Below are 12,769 nucleotides of genomic sequence, written 5' to 3'. Positions count from 1 at the left end.
AACGTCAAATGCTCCGCTTCTTTGTCATGAAATCATTGCCAGTTCTTGACAACCACAACCAAAAGTTCTTCCCTTTCCATAGAGATCCCGAACCGATTCAACTCTCCAATGTTTCCCCGCAGGAATCTGACATCTGTTCCATCTCATCTGCACGCATCCGACATTGTTCTGGCACCCTCGGTAGTGCTGCGGAATCAAAGTAAGCAGGAGCCGGTGTTTCTTCTGATGGAAGTGGTGCTTCTCTTGCAATTGCTAGTACCTGCTGCTCCATTAAAAAAGATCAAGACCAACATCCAAATATTCAAGAGTCTTGCCACTGCAATTTTTCCAAGTCTCTTTAAGCTAGAGATCCTTGTCGGCGGTATTAAAAACTGCTGTCTTTTTATATTGCTTGTCATGCGCATGTAGAGGTGTAAATTGGGCTGTGCCAGCACGAGCACGACCCAGCACAACAGGCAAAAATGGGAGTCCAGCCCAGCCCAGCACGTGATTTAGACCAGCGCGGCCCAGCACGTTAGTTTCGTGGGCTGTGCTGGGTTAGTCTAATCAGCACAGTAGCACAACCCAGCACGCGGCACTGATAAGCACGTGGCCCAGCCCATCACGTTAAGAAAGCACGTCATAGCATGCACAAATGCATAATATTGCAAGGTATAATACATCACATTTTGTGCATATTTCACAAAAGAGTCACTACTCTAACTAGTTTTTGACATTTTATGCTGACTTATTTTTATACAACACATATATTACCTAAATATTTGAAAAATATATTTTTTATAATGTCATTACCTATATATACTTGACTGGAACATTCATTCACATGACAGTGATTCAATTTTATACTTGGTGCGATATTTCTTTTTATTGAATTAACAATTCTGAAATAATTTCAAATTATATGTTGTCTATTTAGATATCGTGATAATGTCCGACTTAATGTATTCCATTAAGTGATATCAAATTGTTTATAACACGTGTGCCAGCACGACACAAGACGTTACGTGTTGTACCCGTGTGATGTGTTATGCCTAGCTTTTGACTAGTAAAGCACAACACGGCACAGTACGTTTAAATCGTTGGCACGGCCCAGCACGGCACATAGCACGTGAAGCACGCAACTTCATGTGTCGGGCTGTGCCGGGCCAGCACGTTTTACACCTCTACGCATGCCACACCTTTTTGCCTTCTCAATCACTCAGCTAGTGTGGGAAGGCTGTAGCAGTTAGGTATGCATGCAGGATGCATGGACCTAGATTTTTTTTTTGGAACAAATACAAAAGATAGGCTAGCCAAGCTATCAAGAAAAGAAAATTGGACTAATAAAAAGTTCTACTCCAGCACATAATCCTCCTTGAAATATCACTAAAATGCATAATAAAATTTTGATGGGAAATAATATCCTTCAATTTCACGAGCAAAAAAGAAGAAAAGAAAGATGAACTAAGGGCCTAGATAGAGTTTTTTCCTTAAAAGGTTCTATTTATGTTAACCGGCCTGTAGAGGGCCGTGTATACATGGCCCGCACCAAAATCAGGACCAAATACCGTAATTACAAACAAGTAATTTTAATTAATTAATAAGTTACCATATTTAATAATCCCACATCGTGAAACTTAAATATGGTGAATAAGCTTATAAGGATTGTGTGCCCAAGTTCACAATGCCAGGCCAATGGCAAGAGTTGGCAGCTTGGGTCTGAGAAGCTAGCACCATAGTCCCTGGGGCACTCACCGTGTTGAGACTAACCAAACTGTTGCTCCCATACTCGGTCTAATCTCAGACCCATTTGCCATTGGCTTTTCTGCATCTCTTTTGTCCCGATCTTGGAGGATTAAAACCATTACCTGCTGGACTAGCTTCCATAGACTTAGTTACACAAGAGTGTCTCCTGCAACAGTTCAGAGGTCTGATATCAAGTTAGCCAACTTGCATAATCTCACATGCTCTCGCGATTTCAAGGCCCTAAAAATATTGAACCTGCAACAGAGTCAGAAAGTTGTGATCCCGAACCGATTCAAATAATCCCACTTGAGATTTTTCTCCAAGCAAAACAGACACATTATGTCAAATGCATTTAGCCAAGAGAACGTTCAATTTCCAGAGGTGAACACCGGATGCTTTTCTAAGGTCAACTGCAGGCAGGGGAAGCTGTGATACCCGCACGTTACAATCCACCGAGGGTAGTTTTCACCTATATGGAGTGCTAATATTTTAAGGTCATCTGTCTCACTCCATAGTGAACAAGCTACCTGCTCATACAAATTAAGTTATAAACATAACATGAGAAGAATACACTGGAAATTGCAAGAAGTATTACATAACTAGATATCTAGAAGTTTGGCACCAAATGAGACTAGGTTCAGATAGAATAAATGTGTTTCTCATTTACTGAAAGCTTGGATTACAGATATACCTGACAGAGACATTGTATACCCTTCTTACGTCGACTCACAGCCATACAGATACGAACCAAGCTATATAGAGCACGTGTACGTGCAAAGGCTGCTGATGTTGTCACAGTGCAAAGTAGGTAGAACTGGTAAAAAGACTTGCAAATCCTGAAGCAACTGGCACAACCATACAATTTCAGCAGCAGTATGTGCAAGTGCTATGTACTCTGCCTCTGTACTTAACCTTGCAACTGTGGATTGTGTCTTGGCACTCCATGAAATAGGATTGTGACCAAAGAAAATACAAAAACCACTAGTTGATCTTCTGTCATCTGGAGATCCAGCCCAGTCTGCATCACCAAAACCTTGTAAAGTTTAAAGACCCTTTGAAAGAACAGACCAAAATCAATAGTGCCTTTGACATATCTTAGAATTCTTTTGGCTGCACGAAGATGAGTAGTAGTAGGCTGATGCATGAATTGGCATACTTGATTTACAGCAAAGCTGATTTCAGGTCTTGTCCATGTCAGATATTGTAAAACTCCTACCGATATCTGTATTCAGTAGGATTTTCAAGAATTTCACCATCATGAGCACTCAACTTGGAAGAAGTGAAAGCTGGAGAAAAACAACACTTAGCACAAACCATGTGAGTCTTATCTAGTAGTCCAATGCATGTTTGGTTAGACACAAAAATAAACCAGAATCACTTCTTTTCACTTAAAGACAAAAAAAATAGTGTAGAGCTCCTAAATTTTTGACCGGGAAGTGAGTACCCAAAGTTAATATAAGCTCAGCACAGTAAGAGGAAGAGTTACCTGTGAGAAGAATATCATCAACATAAACAAGAAATATGGTAATTGTCTTCACAGTAAGAGGAAGAGTTACCTGTGAGACTTGAGCAAATTATAGAGAGTCATTCACCAGGTACAAGTTCAGGTACATTTTAGTATGGTACAATGTAACAGCCATTTCAGGTGGAGGATTTGGAACATTTAACTCCTTTTTCCGAACCTCAATTGCTTGTCTAATTGAAAGGTCTGAACCTGCAAACCAAGCAAATGTCAAATACTCCCCGCTTCGTTGTCATCGAAACCATTACCTAGTTTTTGTTAACCACAACCAAAAGTTATTCCCTTCCCTTTCCATAGAGATCCCGAACCGCTTCAACTGAATTGCTTTTCTCCAAGCAAAAACAGACATTATGTCAAATGCCTTTAGCCAAGAGAACGTTCAATTACCAGAGGCATCAACCATAAACACCAGATGCTTTTATACGATCAACTGCAGGCAGGTGAAGCTGTGATACTCGCACGTTACAATCCGCAGTGGGTAGTTTTCACCTTTATGGAGTGCTAATATTTCAACGTCAACTGTGTCACTTCATAGTGAACACGCTACCTGCTCATCGTACAAATTAAGTTATGAACATAACATGAGAATATAATATAAAAATATTGTAACCTGACACATATTTAGTTAGTCTGTATTGCAAACATTCGAAGAATACACAGGAAATTGCATAAAGTATTACCTGCTTAACTAGCTGGTTTCCACACAATTTGTTCTAGTAGAGCTACTAGAAGTGATTGTAAGCAGAGTATCTTGACATATGGCAACTGAAACGTATACTAGTTATTCCTTAGAAGTTAAAACACCATTGATCTAGTCTTAGGCCCATAGCAGGAACCAACACTATTCATGTCGTCAGTGTTGCACCTGATCGCACAAATCCTGTTCGTTGTGCTTGAGAGTGTAAATACCAAATGGGCTCCCAAACACTCTCTAAAGTGTCTTGTCGACTGATCCTGCACTAAATCCCCAGACCTACTGTAACACAACTTAGAATTATGACAGATTCAAACTGGTGATCCGATGGAAGGAAAGCTTTTAGTTTTTGGATTGGTTTCCTTTTTGCTTACAGGTATAGCCCACATTGTAGAAATGAGATATTTGGGTTCAGTTTTTAAACGGGAACACTAGATCCAAAATGTCTACAGGATCTGTGTTGGAGCTCATAAATGGTAGATTTATTGGGTGGCTGTTCGTGTATCTACTAATTCTACAACACAGACCCTGTTTTTTTTTTGTGGTCGACATCGTTGCCTAATTTTCTTCTTGTCCATAGAGATCCCAAACCCTCTCCACTAATCCCATTTGGGATATTTCACCAGATGAAACAGAAGATTTTTCCAGGTGTCAAATACCTAAAAGTTCCAGCCAAACCAGTGGATTCAGAGCACCGACCATGGTCCATGAACCGAGTTAAGCCAAAGTCGCTAAGTTGAAGCTTGAATCCAGCATGACCTTGGTGCACTTAATATCCCGATGTAGGACACAGTTGTTCCACTCTTCATTTAGGCACAACATTGCAGAGACCAACTTAAGAGAGATTTTGTATCTTATACTAGAGAACTTTTTTGCCAAATAGAAAAGAATCTAAGCTCCCATTCAGCATCAACTCATAAGCAAGAATAAGCTCCTTATTTCTCATGGCACCAACAGGTCGGTTGCAGCAAATTACGGTGTCATAGCTTCCTTGTGATCCTGACTTCAGCTATCCATTCTTTGTTAACTTGACTAGATCCCCTCGAGAATTTCTTTAAAGTGACTAGCTGATGTGTATCATTCAACGTGCCTAAGTAAACACCTCCAAACCCACCTTCTCCTAATTTCCTTTCCTGGCAGCAGTTGTTAAACTAGATTTTTGTAAGAGAAGCTTTCTGGAACAGCTCCTGTTTCAAATTCACTGTCATCTTTCCCTTCGTCTTTTTTGTTAAAATCAACAACACTACAGCTACAGCAACACCACAAATGAAAACAGCAGAAACAGACAATGCCACCACCAATTTGATATTGCTCTTGACTACTAAACTTGAATTGAACCCCCACGATAAAAGAGTATGTCTCCCAATAACAAAACCAGAAGAAGCAGAGAATCCAACCTTAATGTTTTGCGGAAGAACTTCCTTCAAATCAACCTGGTAAGAAAGAAGAGAATCTCATTGAAAAATTGTGTTGTTCTTGTAAGTCCAGTACACACTGAGCTAGTGAAGTGATAAGTGATCTACGCATTACAAGTTTCATTTAGATGTTAGCTAATATTCCAAGGAGCAGTCACAACAGAAACACTAGAATTAAGATTAATCCCCACATGTTCATCCTTAAGATCCTCTTCCTGATCCGTATAATGATGAGAATCAAATACAACAGACACTATCTGGTTCAGTAGCATGTGGTGGAATTTGAAAACCGACCAGAACAAAAAAGAATGCAATACCTTCACTAAGGTTATCACAGTCGCTATGGATTGAAAAGGTGAAATGAGTAGCGAAATCAGAGAGATATCCGTCATGCCAAAGAGGCACAGGTTTTCTGAAAATAGCCCATCCAACAAATGTCTGTTGGCACCACAAACAAAAATAATACGTAGAATGCCTGCAGACGGAAGAAGGATCGAGTTCCAGTGGCATCAACCAGGAGCAGCTGATGCTTTACAAGATCAACTGCAGGAAACTGAACAAGCTCCCTGCTCATAAGAAATTAATAGCAGATGGTTATTGAGGCTCCTTGACATGAACTCGTATACCAGAAGCAATTAATAGCAGATGGTTAGTAGTAGCATCATAAGTGATCCAAGCATTACCAGTTTCCCCACTATATAAAGAAGCATTCCAAAAGGATGAAACAGAGGACTCGATCGAATTATTATTCATCCCCACATGTGTAGAATCTGGATCCCATTCTTCATTCAGGAAGGAATCAAATTCAACATGGATGATCTGATTGAGAGATGTTTTATCAGTGGTGGTTGTATTAAAAAGTCCTAGAAATCCACCTGCTGAATTTGGAGGGATTGGGCAACCAACAGGAGCAATAAAGAAGGCAAGTCCATCACCATAAAACGGTGTTGGTTTTTGAATTGAAAACATGAAATGAGTGGTGAAGTGTGTGAGTTCTCTAGTTGCCGAGTCCCACAGGGGTACCGGTTTGGCATAACTAGCTCGACCAACACGAGAACCGTAAATTTTTTTGTTGATCATTTCCACGGTACCCATGGAAGCCACAGCATCACCTTCTAGTATGATGTCACTGGCCTGATACTCAAAGCGAGGCATGTTAAACGAGATGGAGTTCATAGTAGGAATGAGAAAGAATAGCAATATAAAGAAAGAGTTGCAGAAGTTTTTGTAGAATGACATGGCAATGGATTCTGCACGAGCGCACGAGATTCGGAAGAGATGGGAAGGAGAGAAATGACTACAAAATGAATGCTAAACTGGAACTAAAGATAAGATCAGAGCAATTTAATTCTGGGAATCTAAATTATTGTCTCTATCTTATAAGCTAAAATTCTGATGAAAAATTACAACTAACTTACTACACTGACAAAAAAACGTAAGAAACTCTGCAGAACCTTGAGGGGGCAATTGTTTACACATTATATTAAAGACCAACTTGCAGGTCAATTTGTTTGAAATCTTCTACACAGAATAAGTCAGCTAAGAATTCACCCCTTTCAACTATCAACCTGCTCTAGTACTTCTATTAACATCATTAAATTAACAATGCCTCTGGTCCCAATTGTACTATAATACTGAAGCCAGTTGCATTGCCAGCAGTAAACTGGCCTTGTCTTTACTGTCCCATAGAATTTGTCAAGTAAGTGGTGTCGGTGGAACCATTGACAGTGTGGCAACGCAACACTGACAGAAAATCCTGTGTTTGTGTCTACTTGGATAAAAGAAAGGTATTTACAGGCTTCTGTCAAAAATTCTCAGCAACTAAACTCTAATTTTTGTCTGCAACTAGTTCAGATTATGACATATGTTGAAGAAGAACAGACTTGATCCAGTCTCGTCGAGATAGGATATGTTCAACAAGTTAAGGGGCCTTCAAAAAAAAAAACTTCAAATGACAGAACAAACAGTTCTAACTTAAGCATACTGTCTAACATATAAACTATGACATACTTTGCAGACACCATGCGTACTAATAATACTAAAAACATAAAATGAAAATGAATGTTAACACAATAAACAGTTTTAGTAATAGCTATGCCGTACAGCCAATAACAAACTCCAAAGATGGAAAACCCTCCTACTCCTTACGTCTCATCTAGACCTCAAAGAAGTTGTACCGAAAGGGCAAAACAATGTCAAATTGCTAATATTAATTCACACATTTTAAATTGAACCTGATACAGGACACTCCAGTACAGAGGATTGGAATCACTAAGAATTGTGTATTCATTCAATTGCTTACATATAGAAAAGCCAATTGCTTGTGCTAACTTGGTTTGGAGTAAGAGATTTATGAGCGCCTCTGTAAAACATAGATATATCTTGATTAATCGATCTATGAAATTCAACTCTAATCCTATTCTTTGTGTTTGAGATAGTAATTGGGCTCCCAAACAGTTTAGTCCTATACTATACTGGCCATACCAAACTCCATGGATGGAGCACCCTCCTACTCCTTGTGCATCATCTAGAGATTCTAGACCTCAAGAAGTTAAACCGAAACAACAAAACAATGCTAAATTGCTAAAACCTGATTTTGTCTCACAAAATGAAGCAAACACAGGAAACTAATTGACATTAACCAGCACAAAAGATAAAATCCAAAAGCAAATTGGTTGTACTAACTAGGTTTGGAATAAGAGATGTATGAATACCTCTCTAAAAATACATGTATCAATGGTCAGTGAATCTATCTACGAAATCCAGTTTTGAATCCATCTAATAAATTCTCTGTCACTACAGTTTCAAATCCATCTTCAAATTAATTTGTTGAAGAAATTTCACAAAATAAATTTCATATTCATTACCACAAAATCGAATTACATTGCTAAAGATAGAGAATTTCACAAGATAAATTTCATATTCATTACCACAAAATCCAATTACATTGCTAAAGATAGAGATTTACCTGGCATAACATGAAATGACAGAAACCATCCCATTTCAACTGTAATTCCCATCATCCAAAACCACCTCCAGTTAATAGATCAAAACTCACACATCCTCCAGGATCAATCACAATCAAACAAGAAACAACTAGACGAATTTTTACCCGAGAAAACTCCTACAGAGCAAATTAGGGTTGTATAATCTATGGAGATAGAAAGAGCGAGTGTGAGACTGTGCAAGAGTAGAAATAGTCTATGTTAGAATTTGATCTCGCAAGTCATAACTCGTAACCAGTTTAGTCCCACACGGGCCACTAGGGGGTGAGCATTAGGCCCATAATGCATGGATTTAACCGGGACCAACCGTATTTTTGTTGATGGATGCCCAAACCGTTGGCTAATGAGTTGGATGCGGATGGAAATTTTGAAATACAAAGGATTACGGATTGAGTCCGGATGCAACTTTGAAAATCCGTTGAATATCCGTAACCCTTAGATTTAGGGCTTTTATATAGTTTCTAGAAAATATATAAATAGCTTTGACATTTTTAAGGTTTGCTTGGCATGTTTTCCATGACACTTCTATATTTATATAGATATATATAAAATGTGTAGGTTCTACAAGAAGTCATCTATAATGATTTTATTTTTTTTCATTACAAATTTCAACTAACATAAATTCATTGGATTATCCGCATCCAATCCGTTTATCCGTACATTCGTTGGATGTGGATTGGATGCAGAACCCAAACTTCAAATCTGTAGTGAATTGGATTGGATGTGGATGAGATGAAAACCGATCCATACCGATCCATGCTCAACCCTACGGGCCACACCGCAAACTTTAGTATGTAAACCTTAAAACTAAAGCCTTGGGCTTGACAACGATAACATAAGCAGCGATAGTTGTAGTTTTGCTCGTATTGCGTTGGTTGGTTGAATGGTTGCGTCCGATGCATGCCATGGTGGTTTATTTAATTTTTTACCCATGTTGGTTTTAAAATTTAATGATCAAGATCTTTTAACATTTTTTATTTTATTTCTTGACTATATATTTTTTTGTTCCGATTTTTCGATTGGAACTTTAGGCGTAAAACATGCCGGCATAGTCCAACACATCACATTAAAAGGCGAGGCCGCCGTGCTGTGTCGTGCCAAAAATTAAAGCGTGTCGTGTTGTGTTGTACTGTGCCTAACGTCCTATTTATTTTACATTTTTCAATATAAATATTTTAAATATATTTAGATATTGGTATGTGTTGTTATTGAAATAATTTGACATAACGAAGATATAATGTCAAATTTGTGGAATATACAAAAAAAATGTGTTGTATTGTACTGTGTTGTGCAGTATTTTATATATGTTATGGCGTGCTTTGTTAGCATGATGTACTGTGTTTTGTCACGTGTTATATTGTGTCACCGTGCCAATTATCTTGGCCCACCCCAGAACATTAAGCTAGCATGCTCGTGATGGGCTAAATCACATGCTGGGCTGGGTTGTGCCCATGCCAGCACGGTCAAGTTTAGACCTCTAATTGGAATCATGATAACAAACTCAATAATTATTCCTTGCAAAATAAAATGTTACGACAAAAATATGGCACTATGTTTTCTAATTTTTACACTCATTATGTTAGTCGGCTAAACCCATTTGACATACCACAACCAAAGAAAAAAAACCATATCTTATCAAAACAGTTCCTGATACGGAGAATCCAACTATCATTTTGATATTTCCCTGGGTTAATAGTTTCCCTAACACCTTGGTCCTGGTTAGGGGTGTCAATCGATTAAAATCCTTCGGATTTTGGCCAATCTAATAAGGTTAAGGCATATCGGGAATCCTATATCCGATAACATCCAACTGAATCCAAAATTCTCAATCCGAATCCGTTAGAATAAGCTATTGGATATCGGATATTATTTCGATAAAATTTGGTTTCTTGTAAAAAAAAATGAAAAAAAAACAATGTTTAGAGTTCAATGCAGTTATACAATGTCTTTTGTCTTGAAACACATTCAAAATGTTATAAGATCCACACTGAAAAGAAAGCACGAAGTCAAAATCAGAAACAAATACAAACATCAGCAAAAGAAATACAATATCTTCTACCAGGATAACAATGTAGATGGCAGACTTGTAGACTCTTGTGATCTTGGTTGGCTGCTTGCTTTCATGTTTCATCTACTTCACTCTACAATTTTCATATCTGCATTAGTACATAAATATTCATATCAGTCTGAAATAAAAAGAATAACAATTGAAACTATGAAAAATTATGGATAAATAAAAGGAAAAGAAAATTTACCTAGATCAAAGAAGTCTGACAACCAATCACTTAAACAAAGCAATACTTGGACTAAATCTAAAGCTAATTAAGTTTTATGTGTTGTAAGAACCTACCACCATCACTGAACATGGGTTCTGAAACCACCACTGGTCATTCGAACAACCAACATATCTCTTGCGATATTTGCAAGAGTTGGGTAATTGGGGGCATTAATCTTCCACCAACACAATATATCAAAGTTAAACTCATCTTGGGGTAACCTTTTGCTAAGCAATAGTTCTTCTAAGTACTTCTCCGACTCAGACTTTTGAATCTTATATTCATCATTTTCTATCATAAACTCAACATAATTTGGGTTAGTTGTATCTGAGTTGCTTATATCCATACTAGAGACAAAGTTTCCAAAATAATCAGGAGATGTAATGGTGTTTTCAGATTCATAAACATTGAAAAGTGTGTTCAAGTCTGTTCCGAATTTGTCATACTCGTCTTCATAGTTGTCAAATCCATACAATTTCTTATATGTGTACTTTACCATCTTTCAATATACCTTGGATCTAAAACCACTCGAATGTTCATAAAAAAATTACAGTCAATCCAACATGCATTAAACTTTTCTCACATATTCAACCCATTTCTTTGACATAGTGAAAAAAACTATCTTCCCAATTTTTGATGCATTTGTTAACTTCATACACCCCATTGTAATACAGGTTTGCAGTTGGATACTTAATCTCTACAAACTCAATTGAAATATCAAAACCTCTAAACACTTACAAATTTATTTTCCATGTTCCCGTTGTTGTCCAAATGATAGAAAATTGAAACCAGAATCAAATTCATTTAGTCTTTCAAAACCTTCTTGCAGTGCAATTGCATTTTTAATCATCAGAAAAGTGGAGTTCCATCTTGTGTACACATCTAAACTTATTGACTTTCCATATAACCTACATTGTGACAATATTGCTGCAAACTTGTCTTTCCTAGCCTTTGAAGACTTAACATATTTAACACATACTCTAATTGCCTCTACAAACTCAGCAACTATTTTCATGCCATACAATACAATTTAATGAAGTATGTGGTTGCTACACCTCATGTGAATCATTTTTTCTTTAAGTATCACAAAACTCTTACCATCTAGCCAACTAATCATATTTCTCATCATAACGCCATTTTCAGGTTCATTATCAACAGCTAAAGCAAAAAAATTTCCAATTCGTGTTCCATTCCAAAGTGCAAGTTTAGATAAAATCTGAGAGAACATCTCATGTATATGATGGCAATGTTTTCTTATGCAACTTCCACTCATCATATATAAAATGGAATGTCACACAACAATAACAATTATTAGTATGTTTAGCAGTCCACATATCAGTTGTAAGACTGCATTTAGAAGTCAAATTATCCAATTCTACTGAAATTCATCTTTCATTTGAGCATATATAAAACCTCTTCAGATCTTCTGTAGTTGTATTCCTAGACATTATCTTAGCAACAAGGTTCAAAGACTTACAAAACTCTCTAAAGTAGAAATGTTCAACCATGTTAAGAGGGTAATCATGCTTAGTAATCATTTTAATAATGCATAACCTAGTAACTGCAGGATCATACTTCCAATTAGATAATTTAGTTGCTTGGTTACCTGTTGTTTTCATTGCAGTAGAAGTCTTCATCTGTCCTGGTTTGTTCTCTTCTTTATGGGGGAAGAACTTTAGATGTTGTGCCAAGCGTCTAGTTCCTTTTTCACTACATGCATGCTTCAATTACCTTTTGACAATGACTTCTTATACCCTCAATGACAGCCCCATACTCATTTTCCTTTCCTTTTACAAACCTTTTACTGAATTTCCTAGTAAATTCTTTCCATACCTTTGACCTTCTTAAACGCAATTTTTTCATTGCAACAACAATAATTGGACCATTTTCTTCTTCAGTATCTGACATGAGATGATCTGGTTGTTCTGTTACGTACGCTATTACTCGAAGGTGCTGTTTGAGCAATACATTGAACACTTTTTACTTCTAGTACTAGTTGTGCAGAACTTGGTTGATTGATGCTTGAGGTTCCAACTTGATTTGATGCTCTTTGAGACATTTTGGGAACAACATTAATCAAGCATTAGATGGCAGTAAATAGCAAAAAAAAAAAAAAAAAAAAAAAAAAAAAA

At 37.3% G+C, this 12,769-nt stretch overlaps 1 long non-coding RNA gene across 3 annotated transcripts; it reads right to left on the bottom strand.

Annotated features, from left to right (window-relative positions):
• Positions 1-1,370: 1,370 nt before the first annotated feature.
• LOC113286632 lies at positions 1,371-8,533 on the bottom strand. Of its 3 annotated transcripts, none has more exons than XR_003329387.1 (5): positions 8,325-8,533; positions 5,674-5,922; positions 3,928-5,374; positions 2,417-3,794; positions 1,371-2,252 (listed from the first exon to the last, which is right to left on the bottom strand). It is a non-coding gene; the product is annotated as an uncharacterized LOC113286632 (long non-coding RNA). The 3 variants fall into 3 exon arrangements; XR_003329388.1 differs by lacking the exon at positions 8,325-8,533 and adding an exon at positions 6,040-6,673; XR_003329389.1 differs by lacking the exon at positions 5,674-5,922.
• Positions 8,534-12,769: the final 4,236 nt, after the last annotated feature.

The sequence above is a fragment of the Papaver somniferum genome, chromosome 6, assembly GCF_003573695.1.
Source record: "Papaver somniferum cultivar HN1 chromosome 6, ASM357369v1, whole genome shotgun sequence".
Taxonomy (NCBI): Eukaryota; Viridiplantae; Streptophyta; class Magnoliopsida; order Ranunculales; family Papaveraceae; genus Papaver; species Papaver somniferum.
This window is presented reverse-complemented; position numbering and strand designations above follow the sequence as displayed.